Here is a 22,303-nt window from a genome sequence, read left to right as displayed (position 1 = left end):
TTACCCCCTCGTAATACACCTTTTATATCCAACTAGACAGAACTAGGAATGCACAGCTGTGTATAGTTCCTAGTTCTCAGGCCCAATGTCAAACAAAAAATTAACTTAAAAAAAAAAAAAAAAAAAAAGGATTATAGTCGTGTTTACTGATGCACAGTTGTGCTGCTAGACTTAAACAGATATTATATCCCTTAAAGTGCAACTACACTGTATCTGAGCACCACAAGCCAGTTTTAATTCATTGTTAATATTCAAAGCAAATTCCCCCATCCATTCATGTCTCCATGCTTTATTTTGCTAAGAAATCATTTTTGAAACCCTCCACCTGGCATTTCTGGCAGTGGCCATCTCAAGTAAGGGCAGATGATTCATGTAGCATTTACTTCCTTGAATCCATCTGTCCTTAGCTCAGGCAATGGCTGAGCTGAGAACGCTTCCTCCCCTCCTGAAGACTGCTGGGATGCATGACATCATTTGCCTAGGCTTGGAAACCAGGAAGTAACTGAAAAAAAAAAAGTTTAAAAAAAGTAAATATATACTTTCCTATCCATTTACTAATGCCAGCAGCATAAGGATTAAAAATAGTCAATGTTGATGGAGAGAGTGAAGTTCCACTTTGAAGCAGTTATAAAAGGTTTTATTTTTTTCTTAAAAATAATGAACACATCATGCTTACCTGCTCTGTGCAATGGTTTTGCAAAGAGCAGCCCCGATCCTCCTCTTCTCAGGTCCCCTGTTGGTGCTTCTGGCCCCTACCCCTGCTGAGTGCCACCAGAGCAAGCTGCTTGCTCTGGGGGCACTCGTACATGCTTAAATATAAAAAATAATCCCCCTGCGCTCCACTGGTATAAACAAACAAAACCTCAAATATATGCAAGCTGCTTCCACCTATTCCCAATACCACAGGATGTATAACGTAAAAACCCAATGTTGGTGAAGCGCTTCACATAAAGAACTAAATATATAAAGTACAATGATCTAAAAATATAAATGCATATAAAGTGACCACGCTGTATTGAAAGATATAAATGACTAGTGCTAAGTATTCCTCCCCCCCAAAAAAAAAAATATATAAGTGCCAAGTGCTGAAAGTGCAAGACAGGTCATGCGTTTGCTGACTAGATCGTGCCAAAATACAATATATGCAAAGTAAAAGTAATACACAATGACATTGCGCACTCTAACTGAAAGTGACAGGTGCTCAGTATGAATATAAATGTTGGTTAAAGATACAAATCCACAATAAATGCAATAACAAGTGCTTGACATTTCATGTGCAAACAAACACCGCGATGTCAGTGCTTCAATTCTTCACTCCAAACATGATGCGTGTTAGCATGTCACACGTGTATATCGTAATCCAAAAGTGGCTAAAGTGCCTCCTCACCTTAACCATGCGACCCCTAAGGGCCACAATGCTTTAAGTAATAATGCTCCACCAGACTGGGGATCTCTGTTATAATGATCCTGACGAAGCCACGTGACATCGTGCAGTAACGCGTAGAGCGCGGTGACGTACTTCCAGTTACACACATCCGACAGACGCCATCTTTGGACACCCAGCACCTTGCTGTACACCCACAGCACATGGGAGACCAGCTGTATGAGATCTGCAATGCTGTGAGTGTTCTCTTTTGGATTGTTTTCATCTGCTATATGGAATAAACGGTATTTCACTATGGAGGCTCTCTTTGTCTACCTCTCTATGGCCTTGTGATTATCCTGGGGGTATTAATATCTGAGGGCATAAGTGACCTGGCAGAGGAGACTGAGTGGTACTACAGGAGCATTATAACAGAGATCCCCAGTCTGGTGGAGCATTATTACTTAAAGCATTGTGGCCCTTAGGGGTCCCATGGTTAAGGTGAGGAGGCACTTTAGCCACTTTTGGATTACGATATACACGTGTGGCATGCTAACATGCATCATGTTTGGAGTGAAGAATTGAAGCACTGACATCGCGGTGTTTGTTTGCACATGAAATGTCAAGCACTTGTTATTGCACTTTATTGTGGATTTTTATCTTTAACCAACATTTATATTCATACTGAGCACCTGTCACTTTCAGTTAGAGTGCGCAATGTCATTGTGTATTACTTTGTATATATTGTATTTTGGAAATATCTAGTCAGCAAACGCATGACCTGTCTTGCACTCTCAGCACTTGGCACTTACATATTTGTTTTTTTATTTTTTGGGGGAATAATTAGCACTAGTCATTTATATCTTTCAATACAGCGTGGTCACTTTATATGCATTTATATTTTTATATCATTGTACTTTATATATTTAGTTCTTTATGTGAAGTGCTTCACCAATACTCGTACATTATTATTATTATTATTACTACATCGAGTTTATATAGCGCCAAAGGGTTTGCTCAGCGCTGTACAATAGAGGGGGGGGGACAATATATGAAACAGTACAGCAACAACAAACAGCACATGAGGGGTTAGAGGGCCCTACCCTTTCGAGCTTACAGGCTAGGAGGGAGGGGGAAGTGGTACAGGAGGAAGTGGCTGTGGGGGATGGAGTGGTGGGAGGAATGAAGGGGAGCGGCTGTTATGTGAGGGTGGGGTAGGCTTCCCTGAAGAGATGGGTTTGGCTATAGCACAGTCGGCAAGTGGTTAAAGGAGACTGGGCAACCTCTTTAACTGTATTGGAATGGTCTAATCAAACACCAGACCTTATGCCAATAGATAATCTGTGGCATAACTTGAAGATTGCTGTATACCAACAGAACCCATCTAAGGAACTGGAGTGGTTTTGCCTTGACGAATGGGCAAACATTCCATTGGCTTGATGTGCTAATCTAATAGAGACATACCACAAGAAACTTTCAGCTGTAATAGCAGCAAATATAGGCTTTACAAAGTACTGACTTTGGGGGTTGGGAAGATCCTATGCACACTCAATATATTTTAATATACTTATAAACAATATAGGGTCTGGGATTAAAAAAGCCATTTCAGTCCAACCTCAATGCACTGTTTAATTGGGCAACTATGTGGCAAATGAGGTTTAATGTTGATAAATGTATGGTTATGCACTTGGGGACTAAGAATATGCATGCATCAGACATACTAGGGGGAGTACAACTGGGGGAATCAATGGTGGGGAAGGATCTGGGGGTTCTGGTAGATCACAAGCTTAATAATGGCATGCAATGCCAAGCTGCGGTTTCTAAAGAGAGAACAATCCTCTTTTCTATTAAAAGAGGTATAGACTCCAGAGAGAGAGAGAGATATCATATTACCCTGTACAAATCATTAGTAACACCTCATCTGGAATATGCAGTTCAGTTTTGGGCACCAATTTACAAAAAGAATATTGGGGAACTAGAGAAAGTACAGAGAAGGGCAACCAAACTGATAAGAGGCATGGAGGAGCTCAGCTATGAGGAAAGATTAGAGGAACTGAATGTATTCTCTCTTGAGAAGAGAAGATTAAGGGGGGATATGATGAACATGTCTAAATACATCAGTGGTTCATATAGTGAACTCGGTGTAGAGCTATTCACCCTGAGGTCATCACAGAGGACAAGGGGGCACTCTTTACGTCTGGAGGAAAAGAAATCTCCAAACACGGAAACGTTTCTTCACAGTGAGATCTGTGAAAATGTGGAATAGACTCCCTCAAGAGTTGATTCTGGCCAGCTCAGTGGATTGTTTTAAAAAAGGCCTGAATTATTTCCTAGATACACAGAATATAACTGGATACTAACATTGATAGGTAAAGTTGATCCAGGGAATATCCGATTGCCTCTCGTGGGATCAGGAAGGATTTTTTCTCCCTGTAGGAGCAAATTGGATCATGCTTTGCTGTTTTTTTTGCCTTCCTCTGGATCAACTGTGGGTATAGGATTATAACTTTTTTTTTTTTAATGGTTGAACTGGATGGACTTTTGTCTCTTTTCAGCCAGACTAACTATTTAATTCAAGATTTTCTTTTTCATAATTATTGTTTGCATCACGATAACAAACATTACAAAGCAGTAGCCATGCTATGTACATCATATGGTACAAAGCCCCAAAAAGTCAATTATAATTCCAGGTTATAATGCAACAAAACAGGAAAAAAAACAAACACTCAGGTGAAAACACTCACAAGATACTGTGTATATTTGTATATCTCAATCCTAAAGCTGGCAGTAGCTCTTTCCATAATGTAAAGATACACCGATCGGCCATAACATTATGACCACTCATCTAATATTGAGTCAGTACCCTTTTTACTGCCAAAACAGCCCTGATACATCGAGGCATGGACTCCAAGGTAACATCCACATGCATGGCAGGGCTCAAAGTTTCCCAGCAGAACATTGCCTAAAGCATCACCCTACTTCCTCCTTTTTCCCATTGTGCATCCTGGTGCCATCTTTTGCTCACGTACCTGGCCATCCACATGATGTAAAAGAAAACGTGATTCATCAGACCAAGTCACTTTCATCAGCATGGGCACCCTTGGCTGGCCTGCAGCTACACAGCCCCATACTCAACAAACTGCGATACACTGCATGTTCTGACACCTATTGGAACAACCATTAACTTTTTTATCAATTTGAGATACAGTAGTTCTTCTATTGGATTGGATTACACTGACCAGCCTTCATTACCCATGTGCATCAGCCTTGGCTGCCGGTTTATCTTCATCGGAACACTTTTTGGTAGGTCCTGATCACTGCAGACTGGAAACATCCCACAAGAGCTGCTGTCCAGTAGCTGCTTTGGTCCAGTTGCCTAGCCATTACAATTTGGCCTTTGTCAAAGTTGTTCAAATCCTTAAGCTTGCCAATTTTTTCTGCTTTCAACGCATTAACTTCTGGGACAACATGTTCACTTGCTCCCACCTACCCACTTTCCGTTGCCATTGTAACAAGATAATCAGTGTTATTCACTTTACCTGCCAGTGCTCAAAATGTTATGGCTGGTTGGTGTACATCATATCTAAAGCTAGGCTGGAGTAAGACTGGAAAGGAGAAAAGAACACAAGGGGCGCAAACACCTAGCGTACAACCCAAGATTTATTGAGAGAAATCAAATAAAGCCAATTTCATACTCACAAAAGGACAGAAGTGATATGCATGAATAAAACAACCAATGGTCAACCGACATAGTAGCAGGTTCATAACTGTTGGGGGTATTGGCAAGCTGATGCCTTTCAGGGATGTGTCCCCTTCATCAGAGCTCAAGCCGATAATTGTTTGTCTCCTAATATATGTATGCACTGGGCACCACATGACTGAACAAAACCCTCCCCTCAATTAGGAAAATATATCACTATATAAAGCAAAATGAGGTACCATTGCAGTCAGACATCATTATTCATTTATAAGTAGTGGAATCACATGGAGTGCACATGCAGGAAAAGACTGAAATCCAACAAAAAATAGACAAAAGCTTAAATCCAAATTCACAACTGCCATGTGCATTTGAAAAACCATAAATGTAATATGCAATTAAAAGCACATAATTCTACTTCTTAAAGTAGAGTTCCAGTCGCACTGTGAAAAAATAAAAGTCAGCAGCTACAAAAACTGTAGCTGCTGACTTTTAAAAAACAGCCACTCACCTGTCCCTGAATCCTGCGGTGTCCCCCACCGCAGCCCGTTTCACCAGCAGTCTGGTGTTCAAGGCGCCGGCATCTTCAGTGTGGGCACCCGGCTGTGACAGCCTGCGGCTTCACAGCCGGCTGCCCTCTGTTCATGTGCGAGTAGTGCTGCGCTTCCTGAATGGCCCTGTAGTATTCTGGGACCTGTCATGTGTCCCAGAAGACTACAGGGAAGGAGTGTAGGAGGACGACTTCCGCTAACGATTGCTTAGGCGATTGCAGCCGAAGTGGGAGCGGATACCTGTCAATTTCGGGTACCCGCTCCCCCAAGCTGCCAATTCTTAATAGGGAGCTGGGGACCAGTCTTTAAAGCGGAACTTCCCCTTTTGGGTGGAGCTCTGCTTTAAGGAGACTTTTCCAAATGTTTGCAATCTCTCAAAGAAATTTAATAATGGTCCTATGAACATGAAGAGTGACAGGGATATAGTGGTGGAAAAATGGCCACTGGAGCACACACTATACTAACACGCGCTCATGAGGACAGAAAGTGAACCCACCGGAAGTGCGTCTCTCTGATGACACATCCGGATTTTCATGCGCTGCAGAACAGAAAATAGTACCACAATCAGCGAAATAGCCAGACACACACAAAAAAGGAAAAGGGGGAGGGACAACTACTTGTCACATTGAATACCATTCATCATAGAATTACAATTACAAATATTGAAAATAATAGAAAAAATGTATATGAAAAATAAATCTAAAAATGGAGGGTTGTGGTACTAGATGTATAAAATTGTATCCTAACAAGCTGCCTGCTACACACATATAATAGGACAAACTATTGGAACACCGTGGAGGTGTTCCAATCACCTCCATGGCTACAGGTATATAAAATCAAGCACCTAGGCATGCAGACTGCTTCTACAAACATTTGTGAAAGAATGGGCCGCTCTCAGGAGTTCAGTGAATTCAAGCGTGGTACTGTGATAGGTTGCCACCTGTGCAATAAATTCATCTGTGAAATTTCCTTGCTACTAAATATTCCATGGTCAACGGTTAGTGGTATTATAACAAAGTGGAATCAACTAGGAACAACAGAAACTCAGCCACAAAGTGGCAGGCAACAGAAAAAGACAGAGTGGGGTCTGTGCATGCTGAAGTGAACAGTGCGCAGAAGTCGCCAATTGTCTGCAGAGTCAATAGCTGAAGACCTCCAAACTTCGTGTGGCCTTCAGATTAGCACAACAGGGCGTAGAGCTTCATAGAATGGGTTTCCATGGCCGAGCAGTTACATCCAAGCCTTACATCACCCAGTGCAATGCAAAGCGTCGGATACAGTGGTTGTAAAGCACGCTGCGACTGGACTCCAGCAGTGGAGACATGTTCTCTGGAGTGATGAATCACGCTTCTCTGTCTGGCAATCTGATGGACGTGTCTGGGTTTGGTGGTTGCCAGGAGAATGGTACTTGCCTTACTGCATTGTGCCAAGTGTGAAGTTTGGTGGAGGAGGGGATTTATGGTGTGGGGCTGATTTTCAGGAGTTGGGCTTGGCCCCTTGGTCCCAGTGAAGGGAACTCTTAAGGCGTCAGCATACTAAGACATTTTGGACAATTTCATGCTCCCAACTTTGTGGGAACAGTTTGGAGATGGCCCCTTCCTGTTCCAACATGACTGCGCGCCAGTGCAAAAAGCAAGGTCCATAAAGAAATGGATGAGCGCGTTTACGGTGGAGGAACTTGACTGGCTTGCACAGTCCTGAGCTTTACCCGATAGAACACCTTTGGGATTAAATAATGTGGAGACTACGAGCCAGGCCTTCTCGTCCAACATCTGTGCCTGACCTCACAAATGCGCTTCTGGAAGAATGATCAAGCATTTCCATAGGCACACTCCTAAACCTTGTGGACAGCCCTCCCAGAAGAGTTGAAGCTGTTATAGGTGCAAAGGGTGAACCAACTCAACATTGAACTCTACAGACTAAGACTGGGATGTCATTAAAGTGCATGTGTGTGTAAAGGCAGGTGTCCCAATACTTTTGCAATATAGTGTGTGTATGTATGTATGTATGTATGTATGTATGTATGTATGTATATATATACAGTATATATATATATATACACACACACACATACATACACACACATATACACACATATATACACCTCAAAAAAGTTGAAAGGGGCACTTTGAAAGCACATCAGATCTCAGTGGGGAAAAATATAATGCTGGCTATCTATACTGATATGGACTGGGTAATGTGTTAGAAACTGATAAGAGGCATGGAAAAGCTCAGCTATGAGGTAAGATTATAGGAACTTAATTTATTTTCTCATAAGAAGAAGAGATTAACCTCCCTGGCGGTATGATTATTTCAGATTTTTGGTGCTGAAAGCGGTACCATTTTTTTGCATGGAAATATGTATTTTTTTAATTGTAGGCCTGTAATTTTTAGGAAAAACTCACTGAAATCTGTCCGAACAAGAGTCTAGTAAACATCCCGGGTATGATAAAATTTGAAACACAAAATCATAAATTATAATTTAATAAATAATCATAAAAATAATATAAAAATAATAAAAAATTTAATTCAATAATATAATCAAATCAAAAACACTGAAATTTGAAATATAGCGCCAAGTTCGCACATTGCTGAGCTCAGTCGCAAAATCGTTTTCAGTGTCTGATGACGAATTTCCCCCACGAATCATTATCACTCAATTCTGCAAGTGGTTCTGATTTACTATCGTTGTTCTCTAGCTGATCTAAACCGCTTTTGACCTAAAGGGACACTTTTTGGATGCCATGGACATTTCTCAGTTTCCAGGCAGAAAGAACAGACAAAATACAGGCAGGGCGCCGGACAAAGCACTCGGGACAAAATGTATGTGAAATTGGTTGAGACAGCAATGTTTTACTATGTAAAATGTAAAAAAAAAAAAAGACATTTTTAAAATTTTTAAATTTCACATCGCGGGAGCGCAGGGTAAGGTAGGTGAAGAACAAATGCCGGAGCAGTGCCGCATGGTATTCTCGCATGGTATTCCCGAGTGTAGCTCGGGGTTACCGCTTTTGGTACTGAAATGTTACCCCGAGCTACACTCGGGAATACCGCTAAGGAGGTTAAGGGGGGATATGATCAACATGTATAAATACATCAGTGATTCATATAGTGAACTCAGTGCAGAGTTATTCACCCTGAGGTCATCACAGAGGACAAGGGGGCACCCTTTACGTTTGGAGGAAAAGAGATTTAATCTCCAAATACGGAAAGGTTTCTTCAAAGTATGAGCTGTGAAAATGTGGAATAGACTCCCTCAAGAGTTGGTTCTGGCCAGCTCAGTGGATTGCTTTTAAAAAGGCCTGGATTCTTTCCTAGATATACATAATATAACTGGATACTAACATTTATAGGTAAAGTTGATCCAGGGAATATCCGATTACCACTTGGGGGATCAGGAAGGAATTTTTGGATCATGCTTTGCTGGGGTTTTTTTTTTGCCTTCCTCTGAATCGGGTGTCGGCAACCCGCGGCTCCGAAGCCGCATGCGGCTCTTTTTCACCTTTCCTGCGGCTCCGGAGCACACTGCCCACCAGGTGACAGGCAATAGGGTCGGCAAGCCGCGGCTCTTTTAATGCAGCTCTTCTGTGTGCCGGGCGCCCGCTGGCAAACATTGGCTGTCAGGATGTAGGCGGGGCAGCGTGACGAACTCCTCTCCTCTCACAGTCCGCCCTGAAGACCAGAACGGCGCGGGAACACAGCGAGAGGAACGCGCGGAGCAAAGGTAAGTGAATTGACACAATATGGGGAATGAATTACTATAGGGGGGATGAATTACTATGGGGGATGAATTACTATATGGGGGATGAATTACTATATGGGGGATTAATTACTATGGGGGATGAATTACTATATGGGGGGTGAATTACTATGGGGGGGGTGAATTACTATATGGGGGATGAATTACTATATGGGGGATGAATTACTATATGGGGGATGAATTACTATATGGGGGATGAATTACTATGGGGATGAATTACTATAGGGGGGATGAATTACTATGGGGGATGAATTACTATATGGGGGATGAATTACTATATGGGGGATGAATTACTATAGGGGGGATGAATTACTATAGGGGGGATGAATTACTATAGGGGGGATGAATTACTATGGGGGATGAATTACTATATGGGGGATGAATTACTATATGGGGGATGAATTACTATGGGGGATGAATTACTATGGGGGATGAATTACTATATGGGGGATGAATTACTATATGGGGGATGAATTACTATGGGGGATGAATTACTATGGGGGATGAATTACTATATGGGGGGTGAATTACTATATGGGGGATGTATTTTCAGTTTTAAAAATGTTTCTCTCAAAATAAATTTCAATCGTGGTTTTGGCGAGATTTGGCTCAGTTGAAAAAAAAGGTTGCCCACCACTGGCCTAAGGCTATGATTGTGATTATGACGATACACTGTTGCCCTGATTAACCCTTTGCTTACTGGGCCCTTAAACCCCCTTCATGACCAGAGCGCTTTTTGCAATATATGCAGTGTCGGATTTGTTTTAAATTTTGCAATGGTTTTGCGGCTCCCAGTCTTTTTTTCCCTCTCGGAAACGGGTCCAAGTGGCTCTTTATGTCTTAAAGGTTGCAGACCCCTGCTCTGGATCAACTGTGGGTATAGGATTATAACTTCTTTTTTTTTTTTGGTTGAAGTGGATGGACTTTGGTCTTTTTTCAACCAGACTATCTTCAGGAACATCATAAGGATGCCCCATGGTTTGATGGAAATGAAAATTATCAGCCTACAGAGGACTGAATTCAAAGACACCCCAAAAATCAAAGTGAAAAAAGTATGCAGCAGGCTAGTCCACTTTGCTGAAATTTCATTGCAGCAACGCAAAAATGGTACTCAGTAGTCTGTATGGCCCCTATGTGCTTGTATGCATGCCTGACAACATCGGGGCATGCTCCTAATGAGACGACGGATGGTGTCCTGGGGTATTTCCAGATCTGGACCAAGGCATCACTGAGCTCCTGAACATTCTGAGCTGCAACCTGGTGGTGTCGGATGGACCGAAACATGATATCCCAGAGGAATTCTATTGGATTTAAGTCAGGCAAGTGTGGGGGTCATTAAATGGTATCAATTCCTTCATCCTCCAGGAACTGCCTGCATACTCCCACCACATGAGACCGGGCATTGTCGTGCACTAGAAGGAACCCAGACCTCACTGCACCAGCGTAGGGGGTCTGACAATGGGTCTAAGAATTTCATCCCGATGACTAATGGCAGTCAGAGTGCCATTGTCTAGCCTGTAGAGGTCTGTGCGTCCCTCCATAAATATGCCTCCTGACTATCACTGACCCACCACCAAAACGGCCATGCTGAACGATGTTACAGGCAGCACGACAATCTCCAGGGCTTCTCCAGACCCTTTCACATCTGTCATATGTGCTTAGGGTGAAGCTGCTCTCATCTGTGAAAAGTACAGGGCACCAGTGACCTGCCAATTTTGGTGTTCAATGGCAAATACCAATCGAGCTCTATGGACCCGGGCAGTGAGCACAGGGCCCACTAGAGGATGTCGGGCCCTCAGGCCACCCTCATGAAGTCTGTGTCTGATTGTTTGGTCAGAGACATTCACACCAGTGTCCTGCTGGAGGTAATTTTGTAGGGCTCTAGCAGTGCTCATCCGGTTCCTCCCACAAAAGAGCAGATACCGGTCTTGCGGTTAGGTTAAGGACCTTCTACAGCCCTGTCCAGCTCTCCTAGAATAATGCCTGTCTCCAAGAATATCCTCTATGCTATTGAGACTTTGCTGGGTGACAAAGCAAACCTTCTGGCAATGGCACATACTGATGTGCCATCCTGGAGGAGTTGGTCTGCCTGTGCAACCTCTGTAGGGTCCAGGTATTGCCTCATGCTACCAGTAGTGATACTGACCCTAGCCAAATGCAAAACTAGTAAAAAACAGTCAGAAAAGATGAATAGGAAAAAAAATGTCAGTGGCCTCCACCTGTAAAACCATTCCTGTTTTGGGGTTTGTCTCATTGTTCCCCATCTAGTGCACCTGTTGTTAAATTCATTAACACCAAAACAGATGAAACTGATTAACAACCCCCTCTGCTACTTAACTGACCAGATCAATATCCCAGGAGTTTAATTGACTTGTTGCTATACTCTCATTGAAAAATGTTCCTTTAATATTTTTTTTTTAGCAGTGTGTATTATATTATATATACACACACACACCTCCAATTTGCATATTTTAAGTTGCAGTACATTTCATAGTTTTTTTTAAAACCATTCTTCCGCATGGCACTCACTTTTTCCTAAACACAAACACGGATTCAGCCAGTAGTATTTTTTTTTACAACCATACTAAAATACAGAGGTGTAAATATAGCCTAAACACTAGACATGTCAGTTACAGAAATTACATAAATCCAGGTTTTCCATCCTTGTGTGTACAGTGCTAGGCTACAGCAATTCCATTTAAGTTGATATACAAAAATAAAGTCCCTTGAGACCAAATTTAGCTGTTTACAATTACAAGGGTGTTATGGGAAAAATTCTTTGTTGAGACACCTGCTTCAGTAATTACAAAGCAAATACTTCTCATCTATATCTGTATAGCTATAATTGTGCATAGCTTTCACAGTATTTATAGGTCACACTATATCCCCCTTTATGTTTTTATATTATAGTTCATTTTCAAGGCAAGTTAATATGTTAAATGTGTTACAGTGGTAGTAAACTCCACTTTGTATCTTGTATCTACAGGAAAGCCTATAATACAAGGCTTACCTGTAGGTACAGTGAATATCTCTTAAACATGCACCGTTAAGGAGATATTTACATGTGTAGCAGCTGGTGACATCACCAGCGCATGCGCACTGCACTCTCAATGAATGGCATGCTGTCCATTGAAAGAGCTGTACCACAAGCGTGATTCCCGTGCGTATGCATGCGAGTGACATCGCAGCTCAGCCATTCAAATGGCCAGAGCCCGCAAACCTGGAGGGAAGACCAGGTGATGATCCTTGTCAGCGGTGACAGCGCACTGCTGGAGGAATCCAATTTTTTAGGCAAGTCTGTCATAATGTGCTAGTATGTGGTGCATACTAACACATTATGACATGAGCCTGCAGGGGGACCAGTTTTTTTTTTTTTCAATCACAATTTACTACCACTTTAAAAATATACCTCTTTTAATAGTAAATGTAACTAAAAAGCTGGATTTCTCCTACACCCTGCTACGCAGTGGAGAAGGAAGGACTGAACAGGGCTTTTTCTATCATTTCCGTAAGCTCCTGCATACAGAGCAATGTGATGTTAATCTACGGGGCAGCTGACAGCGCTAGGTGCAGCCATTCACAGATAGGGGCTATCATCTGTGCCAACATTTAAGCAGCTACAGCAGCAGTAACAACACTGCAGGGATTTCACTGCAGAAGGAGGTGCGTTGTCACCCTATCAAAGGTATTGATACACCTTGTCTTCTGCATATGCTATCCTCACAGTATTCATCAGCTCATGATCTACAGATTTATAGCTGCTTTGTATGCTCATTTGGCCTAGATACGGAGGCCTTAGCCTTTGGATTAGAGTCAATACTCCCAAATGTGTCCCATTCTTGTGGTGTGTAAATTTTGAAAATATGAATAAAAACTTTGGAACAGAAAAAAAAGTAGTGGCTCTCTGGTGGTTCCACTTGCAGGATCAAATGGTATTCACAGATGTTCCTAGTGGTAAAACAGGTCTTGCTGGTTTTGACAGCCTACATCACATATGTGAATGTAATCAAACACAACAGAATAAGATGCTTAGAAGCAGGGTAGATAAAAATCAATGATTTGTTTAAAAAAATCGGATTTTTTTTATTTAAATCGGATCTTTTTACATAAAATGCTTTTTGAGGAAAATATATTACCATCCGAAGGTTATTCCATCATGAAATAAAGATTAGTTTTTTAATGATGTAGAATAAGGCTGTATATGTTTAATTTGTTTGGTAAATAAATTCCATTAATCCATTCACAATGTCATGCTCTTCCAGAGGTTTTTGTAAGATTATTGGGCAGTTTCTCTGCCTACAGGATATTATCACAGATGCTTGGTTTACTTTTGCAGTTCTCAAAACTGAATTTGACTCAGCGGAGATCACATGCCTCTTCTTCACAGCAAAAATGTTATAACATGAAGTTAAAAAAAAGACCTTAATCCTAACTTCTACAAACCTATGAATACAGAATCAACCCCTTCAGTGCTAAGTTTCAAGAAGTTCAGTGAATAGAATAGAAACAATATTTTTCTGATTGTTTGGAGTGGAATAGATCTGCACAAGAAGAAAGTGAAACGAAGTGTGAGGAGGAAGGGGCTGACAGTCTAAGTTTCTTAACTAATTTGGCTAAACAAAATATATATATTTTAACAAACATGGATGTTTAAGCAAATAACATATGCTGTAATGTTATTGTTTCAGTTGAATAAATCTATTTAATTGTTATTATTAAGGTAATGATTATTTTTTTCCTTCCTAAGTACAACAGAAAAGTTGTCCAAATATGTATGAATAACCTATTAAACTGGGGATAAAAAAACTAATATGAAAAGTTGTTATTCTAAAAATCTTCATCTACTTGCATATTAAAGTTATACCAGCAAGAATTAGTCTTTATGTAGAAAACTAGGATTTAAATCAAGCCTTACTGATTAGTGATTTAAATCAGTTTGATTTAAATCAAATCCACCCTGCTTAGAAGCACTTTCATATTTGTGAGTTTTACAATGCAATGGTCTTATCCGTAAGGTACATGGTGGAGATAAACCTATCAAGTAAAGAATATATGACCTGTGATTGTACCTAGTTGGTGTTTAGGAACAACTAAGAAACATTTCTAGCAGAGCTTAAGCAGGTTGGGAAAAAAAAGAAACAGATATCCCTGCAAGCAATGTGGATGCAGGGATCTCTCCCGCTGCATAATTATATTCTGACAGCAGGGACTTCCCCCGTCAGAATACACAGATCAGCCATTGGTTGCAGTGGCTGATCAAATGCTGGTTCTCCAGCAGGGCCAATCGACAGAAGTTGGTCTAACGATTGGCTTCTGTTGAACAGACAGAGGTACACACATACTGAAATTCATCCAGTTTCTCCTAAACCAGATGATTTTCGGTCCATGTATAACCAGTTATAGGCTCTGTTCAGACCTGTGCAGCAGCATGTAGGGCAGCCCATTCATTTCAATGGGCTGTCCTACATACAGAAATGCAGGAATAGAAGTCCCCAACTCTTTTCTTTAACCACTTGACCTCCAGAGGATTTACCCCCCTTAATGACCAGGCCTCTTTTTGCTACTCGGCGCTGCACAAATTCAACTGATAATTGCGCGGTCATGCAATGCTGCACCCAAACGAAATTTACATCCTTTTTTTCACACAAATAGAGCTTTCTTTCAGTGTAATTTGATCACCTGTGCGCTTTTTATTTTTCACGCTATAAACAAAAAAAAGCCAAAAATTTTGAAGAAAAACAATATTTTTTAAATATATAGTAAACTCAAAGTTGGTTATAAATTTAGGCCAAAATGTATTCTGCTCCATGTTTTTGGTAAAAAAAATCCCAATGAGTGTATATTGATTGCTTTGTGTGGAAGTTATAGCGTCTACAAACTATGGTATAAATACTGCAATTTATGCCATTTTTCTGCTATACAGCTCTGCGCTAGTTTAACGGACAATTGTGCGGTCATGCAATACGGTACATAAATGAAATTTACATCCTTTTTTTCCCCACAAATTGAGCTTTCTTTTGGTGGTATTTGATTGTCTGTGCGGTTTTTATTTTTTGCGCTTTAAAAAAAGGCTGACAATTTTGAGGAAAAAAAAAGAATATTTTGGACTTTTTGCTATAAAACATGTCCAGTAAAAAAAAAAATGCAAAAATCAAATTTAGTCAAATTTCTGCCGAAATGCATTCTGCGACATGTCTTTGCTAAAAAAAAAAAAAAAACCAATACGTGTAAATTAATTGGTTTTCAAGAAAGTTATAGCGTTTACAAATGGCAGGAAAGATACTGGGATTTTTAGTTTTTTTTTTTATACTAATAATGGCAGCGATCAGTGACTTATGGCAGCGACCAGCAACTTATGGCGGGACTGCGGCGGACATTCTGACATTGGGGGGTACTGACTTGGGGTCACTGACATCCCCAAAAACACTAATACAGTGATCAGTGCAAAAAAAACAAAACACTGACACTGTACTAATGGCACTGGGGAGGAAGGGGTTAACTTTATTTTGCAGGGAAGGGTTATCTGAGTGAGGGGAGTGTTTTACTAGGGGGCGGGGGTGTGTGCTGGATGGGACAAGGCTGATCGAGAGAGAGAAACTCTTCTTTCTCGATCAGCTCGTCCTCGAGCTGTCAGGGAAGTGACAGACAGCACAGCTGCTGCAGCTGTGCTGTCTGTCACTGTTTGCCGCCGATCGCTGGGAAACAGCCGGTAAAGACCGGCTGTGACCCGGCGACTGACATCCACGGCGGTGATCGGCGGGACAGATAGGGCGGCGGCGCGCTTCGCGTGCGCCCCTATCTGTTTACAAAACATGCATTTTAAAACGTGGTTTTGCCTGCCAGTGCCGCCCTGCCGCCGTATTTCTACAGTGGCAGGGCGGCAAGTGGTTAAATTGTGCTGTGCTGTGCTGAGCAGATGATGCTATAGCAAAGGAACAGCACCACACTGACAATCTGAGTGCGTAAGGGATGGCTGAAGCCAATATCAAGCTAGACTTAGGTAGTGCATTAATTTCTAAAAGAATACAAACATTTTTTTGGCAATATAGTATGTTAAAAGAAAAAAAAAAAACACCAAAAAAATAAAAATAGAAAAGTCTAATAAGAAGAGGGGGTGGGGGGCTGGGAAATTGTGGGGTGGACTCATCAAGAAGAAATTGAAAGTTAGTCAATCAGTAAAAGTATTTCAAATACATCTACATGAACAGTGACAACTGACAGATAACTGGTCTGACTGGTCTCACCTTGTACAGGAGGCACAAGCCAAAGGCATTTCAAGCTCTTACCTCATCCATCCTCAGTGTGTAGAGCAGAACCCAGACCTGCTCTAAATATACCAAGCTTTTTTTAAATAAACCTATTCAATGGTATCCAATGTGCTAATAAAAGTATCTGGTACCACAAATGCTGGGCATTGCATTTTAAAAAGTGATCATCCCTGCTCTCTGACGATGTTGGGGTGCAATGGCAAACTGTTCACAGTGCACGAGTGGCCTTAATGCAACACATTAGTGTGACACAGCACACATGTGGTTACACACTTCAATGCAACCCCAAGGTCTAAAGGGGTCTTCAGGCCTAATGTACTGGGAAGGTTCTCTCATCCTCTTTCTGCAAACCTCTAAATGTATGATATTGAAATAACAACACTTTTCTTAATCTTAGAGGTGGAATAAATAATTACTCACCAGCCCTTTCAGCTAGGAAAAATACTTTTAACTTGTTTTTATCTAAAGAGTGCTGTCTTCTTTCTTTACAATGTCCTCTGATAAACTATTGAAGGATCTATAAGCTTTCTCACTACCTTCATCCTTGAATTTTGCCATTTCTTAACCAGGGTTACATGGAACCATAAGGTTCCTCCAGAGGTGCTAGGGGTTCCTTCGAGCAGTGGCTGTTCGACCAGAGTGGCTTCTTCGCAGACTGGTTGGACAGCGCTGGTCTCTAGCAGCAGGAGCAACTCGAGAGACCAGCGCTGCCATTTAAAAAAAGATCATACAGCCTACAGTGCTGTGTACACTATTTATGGCTGCTTCTAGCCATACACAGCCTCAGGTGAAAGACTGCAGAGCCCTGTAGTGCTTTGTAATCTTTCACTGCAGTTGGCAGGTTGGAGAGCAGCTTTAATTCAAGTATTCTTTATCTAACTAGACTTAGACCAGGTTCACACTTGTGCAGGTGGAAACCGCTGCAGGGCCCGCACTTCATCCCGTAGCTGCAACCAGCTCACACAAAAAGCAGGACCCGTGGGTGGGTGTCATTAATCCTAATGGCATGCCACCCGCTTTGGAAATCGCACTAGAAAGGTGCAGGGACTTTTTTTTGCATTTTGCAGGACACAGCAGTCCATTCATATGGGTGGCAAACATGGCCCGCACCAAACGCATAAGTGTGAACCTAGGCTTAAAGCGCAAATAAACTCATCAATTTAACATTTTTAAAAAGCAGTTACATTCCCAGCATGTCGGGAAGTCTGTTATATTTGCTTGTGTTCTCAACCAAACTGTCAAACCATCAAATGGCTGGTGTCAAAACTGATCACACGTGCAGCACCATGGCAGTTGCAGGTCAGACAAAAGCTAAGATGGCAGCTTTCTTGGCTGAAAAGGATAGGAGGGTTTATTTCCACTTTAAATGTCCCCTCCTGAATGTTAAACCTAGAGTGGGCTTAGCGCTATCAATCATTCAACTGTCAAAACTTTGATAAGATATTGATAAGATATAGAATTTTCTGTGGCTGTTGAATGTCAGTTAGAAGGCCCTAGGTGTCTGGAATGGGAACACATTTGAATCTTTGTTTGGTGTGTGGTCACAGCTACGCAGACATAAATATGGGTCATTTTCTTTTTCTTAAACAAGTATAATATTAGTCAATCAAGGAGCTAGTACTGTGACCTAGGATATATTGCAAATGTGCCAAACAAGCCACCTTGAAAAGATCTGGATAGCATCCAGGTATGTTCAGAATGACTCCACAGACATTAGGAAAACCAGGGACAGATGTAAAATATTTGCCATTCCTAATTTTAGTCTATGAATTGGGTTATATGGCCGCTATTGGGGAGGTAGGTACCCGATTAGATGTTTGTTTAGAGATTCCTGGACCAATATCTCAGCATTGACATTTATGTCGCACTTAAGTGAAGACAGTTTAAAATTCATGACGATTTTGCTGCCATCAGAGGCTCTGTTTGAGACAGTACATCATCTCTTGTCTGATGAAGAGCTTGACCCCAGGACAGGAATTGAGGGGATATCTGACAACAAAAAAGGACAGACGTAAAAAAAAAAAAAAAAAAATTCTATGTTTATTAGGGTTGCACCGATACCAATACCGAGTATTTGCATGAGCACTTGTACGCATGCAAATGTGCCAATACCCAAAAACGATACCTTGCAATGTGATTTAAACAGGAATGCGGTGCGATTCTGTGTGAACCCAGTATAGAAAGACATGGAAGCGCCATCTAAGAACAGCAATGGGCAAATAGTTTACTAAAAATTTTTTATAACAACTCGCATGTCAAATCTAAATCTGCACCTTCATATTGTCCCCGTCTCACAGGACCCACTGATGATGGAAAACCACGGGCGTGTGCGGTGGTCACAAGGCTGGAGGAGATGTAGGAAGTTCCCATACCCCTGTACACCAGCTTAGAGCGCACACGTGGGTATAGGGCGAAAGTGATGTCAGCATGGGGCGGACAGCCTATACATCTTCCCCAGCCCTATGAGCACCACAATCGGCTCTGGTTTTTCATCATCGATAGGTCCTGCGGGACGGGGACACTAAGACCATGCAGATTTGGAATTCACACGCTAGGCATGTACTTTTAACATGTGAGATGTTACATTTTTTTAAAAAACTGTTTGCCCATTGCTGCCCTTAGATGGCACTTCCCAGTCTTTCTATACTGGATTCACACAGGAGCAGTGGGGCAAACCAGAAACCACATGCGATTTGGACAGGAATCCTTCAGCTTTGTGTAAGGGAGTGTGCAACAACGACGCTAATTTCTGGGAGCGTTGACATCACGCATAGGTTTTCATAACCCAGCTATTGTTGGCGCTTCCTCCTCTTCCACTCTCTGACCGGATTAGAACACCTGTCAAGTTTTTATCGCTGTCTGTGTCCCCGTTAGAGAAATTCACCCTCTCAGTTTTTTGTTTTCACTGAGAGTGAAAGAAAATCCCAAACCTTGAGTTGCCACCATAAAAAAAGAAATCCAATAGAAATCTTTCAAAGAAAGCCTCCAGTGGAACTGCTTTGGGAAACAGTTAAAGTGGAACTAAATCCATTGATTTAACCATTTCCTAAGACAGTCACATTGAAGGGATAACTGTCACATTTGCTTGTGCTCTCAACCATACTGTCAAACCATCAAATGTCCCCTGTCATCACTGATCTCATGATGGCAGCTTCCTTGGCTGTAAAACATAGAAGGGTTTAGCTCCACTTATTAAACAGCCCAAATGACTACATTTACACCTGAGCAGAGCATATTCCTGATGATGTTAATGTTTTACAAAGTCTTCTTGCACATGTATTAAAGGATATTTTTAACATTAGAAACATGTTACGTTTCACCTGTTTTTGACACTGATCTGGGGAATTTCACTGCTATAGGCAAACATTTAATTGATTGAAATCAATTCATTCAGGTTTTTTTGTTGTGATTAGCTGTGATTGGCCACAGCTAATAGCATGGCACAGATGGGCTGTGAATGACCCAGTCTGTACCATGTGATCATTGTAACCAATCACAGCTAACAACACAACTGTACATAATGGATGGCATGAAAGGAAGACATCCATTGTTTACAATTGTCAGCGGTCACATGGTACCAGCAGTGGACTGGTACACTGGTCAGTCATCAGCTGTGTCCAATGCACACAGCCGGTGACAGATCACAGCACAGCCCCGCACAAGGCTTAATCCGGGAGGACGACATATGAAATCCACCCAGATCGATGAACGTCCTGCCAAGCCATCGTTTTGCTATAGGCCGGGAACTGGTTAAAGTGGTATTAAAAGCAATTTTTTTTTTTTAAATAACAAACATGTCATACTTACCACTCTGTGCAGCAGATTACCCTCTTCTTGGGTCCCCCACTGGCATTTCTGGATCCTCCCTCCTGCCCAGTGCATCCAGAACAAGCATCTTGCAATTGGGGAACCCAGATAGGCACGCTCCCAAGCCCCTGCACACACAAAGCTGTGGCTCAGCCCCACCCCCCCTCCTCATTGGCTCGGATTGTTCCTGCTGCTGTCTCAGCCAATCAGGAGGGAGAGTACCTGGAGAGCCGAGGCTCTCATGTACATTGCTGGACTGAGATGGGGCTCAGGTAAGTGTTATGTGGGACTGGGGGGGATGCTGCACAGGGAAGGTTTTTGACCTTTATGCATAGAATGTACAAAGGTATAAAACCTTGAGCTTTTAGAACCACTTTGAGCTTCACGTGTTTGCTTCCTAGACTGGAAAGAGAGGATTTCAGGAGATGCAAAAACAAACGCATCACATGTTTACGTGCGCTTCCATTGAACTCTCTGGGGCTGAATACACACATAAAAAACGTTTATGTACTTTTTGGAGTATAAGGGCTAGTTAACATGTGCAGGATGTGTTTTTTTGCGTGTCGCAATATTAGCCGCGCTACCATTGAACTCTATTCGAACTTGTGTTGTGGTGAAAGCGCAGCAGAGATGCAGCATACAGGACTTTGATGCGCTTTCATCAACGCATGTGTTCTAATAGAGTTCAAAAGTAGCGCTCGCAAAACACAAGGCACACATGTGAAGCGGCCTAGAGCAACCGAATGTACAACAAATGTGAACAAAGACGATTGGCAAATAATTGGATTTTGCGAATTGGGAGTGAAGTCATGTGTAGAGAAAGTGTGAATGAGGGCTAAATAAACAAACCAAACAGATAAATGTACAGTTCGGAACATTCCCCCTTTCCCAGCTGCGCTCTGCATTATAATTTGTAAAAAACATCATCCATGGATGTCTTCTTCTTCCTTGCTCTGTGATGGCCCTCTTATGATGTCAGATCTGACTTGTTCAGGGATAGGCAGTAGGGATGAGCTGGGGTGGGCACAGACATGAGTGTGAACCCTCGATAGGCAGCACCCAGTCACGTACAGAGCATATGCAAGATCTGACAAAGTTTCCCTGGAAGGCCTTGGTGATGTAACCTTCCCAGGGGGCACCTGTGAGGCGGAGGGTACATCACCAATGCCAAAGGGGAACCAGAAAGAAGGAACAAAAGTTGATTGTACAATTGAGTTTATGATGGGTTACTAGGGACAGCTCTATGACCAAGCCCACCAGGAATAGGACGTGTTCACGTAGATTGGAGACGGTCAGGATCGGCCACAGGGGACACATATGGGGAGAGCACTCAACACTTTATAAGCTCTTGCAGCAATTGTTCAGCAGTGACGTCATACCCTATTGGTTGTCTCCCATAATTTAACCCTTCCATTGACAAGCTAGCCATCAAACAGCTGGAAGTCCTAAGATTTGGAAGTTTCCAGGAAGAGCGGAGAAGTTCCGCCCATAGCTGTATGCCCATGTGAGTGGCAGTGCCCGGTGTGTGCGGTGCCCCCCGGATACCTGCTGAAGACGAGCCCTCTGCTGTCCGGGGAAGGAAGTCCTCTCCCTCCCCCCCGCGATCACCTTCTCTAACACCTCCGCGGATGACCGTCTTCTTCCTCCGCCAATCGGTTCCCCGACACGGAGCTCACCGCACAAAGGATGATTGCGAAATCATACGGGTCTTTCCCCGAAAAAGCAGCATGATGCAATCGTCTAAGTGACAGCTCTGGCAGCCAATTAAAAGCCGATTTGGTGGAGCGGCGCGTTGGTGAGAGCCCGCGCTGTGGGCGGTAGGGGGCGCTCGGGTCCTTACGTAATGGGTAAAGCGGG

The 22,303-nt window shown here is 42.3% G+C and overlaps 1 protein-coding gene across 2 annotated transcripts in view; it reads right to left on the bottom strand.

The window, feature by feature from the left end:
* Positions 1-22,247, bottom strand: part of CEBPG (CCAAT enhancer binding protein gamma) — a 30,345-nt gene extending 8,098 nt beyond the window's left edge. The window contains exon 1 of one of the 2 annotated variants that reach the window (XM_089692636.1): positions 22,055-22,247. The gene's annotated coding sequence lies outside the window, so the exon portion shown is untranslated. Of the gene's footprint in view, positions 1-21,991 lie in introns of both variants that reach the window. The other variant, XM_089692635.1, reaches the window with a different exon arrangement.
* Between the last annotated feature and the right edge of the window lie 56 nt (positions 22,248-22,303).

The sequence above is a fragment of the Staurois parvus genome, unplaced genomic scaffold (assembly GCF_062004578.1).
Source record: "Staurois parvus isolate SC_StPar_1 unplaced genomic scaffold, SC_StPar_1.0 ptg000597l, whole genome shotgun sequence".
In the NCBI taxonomy this organism is placed as follows: domain Eukaryota; kingdom Metazoa; phylum Chordata; class Amphibia; order Anura; family Ranidae; genus Staurois; species Staurois parvus.
The sequence above is the reverse complement of the archived record's forward strand: the minus strand, read 5'-3'. Positions and strand labels throughout refer to the sequence as shown.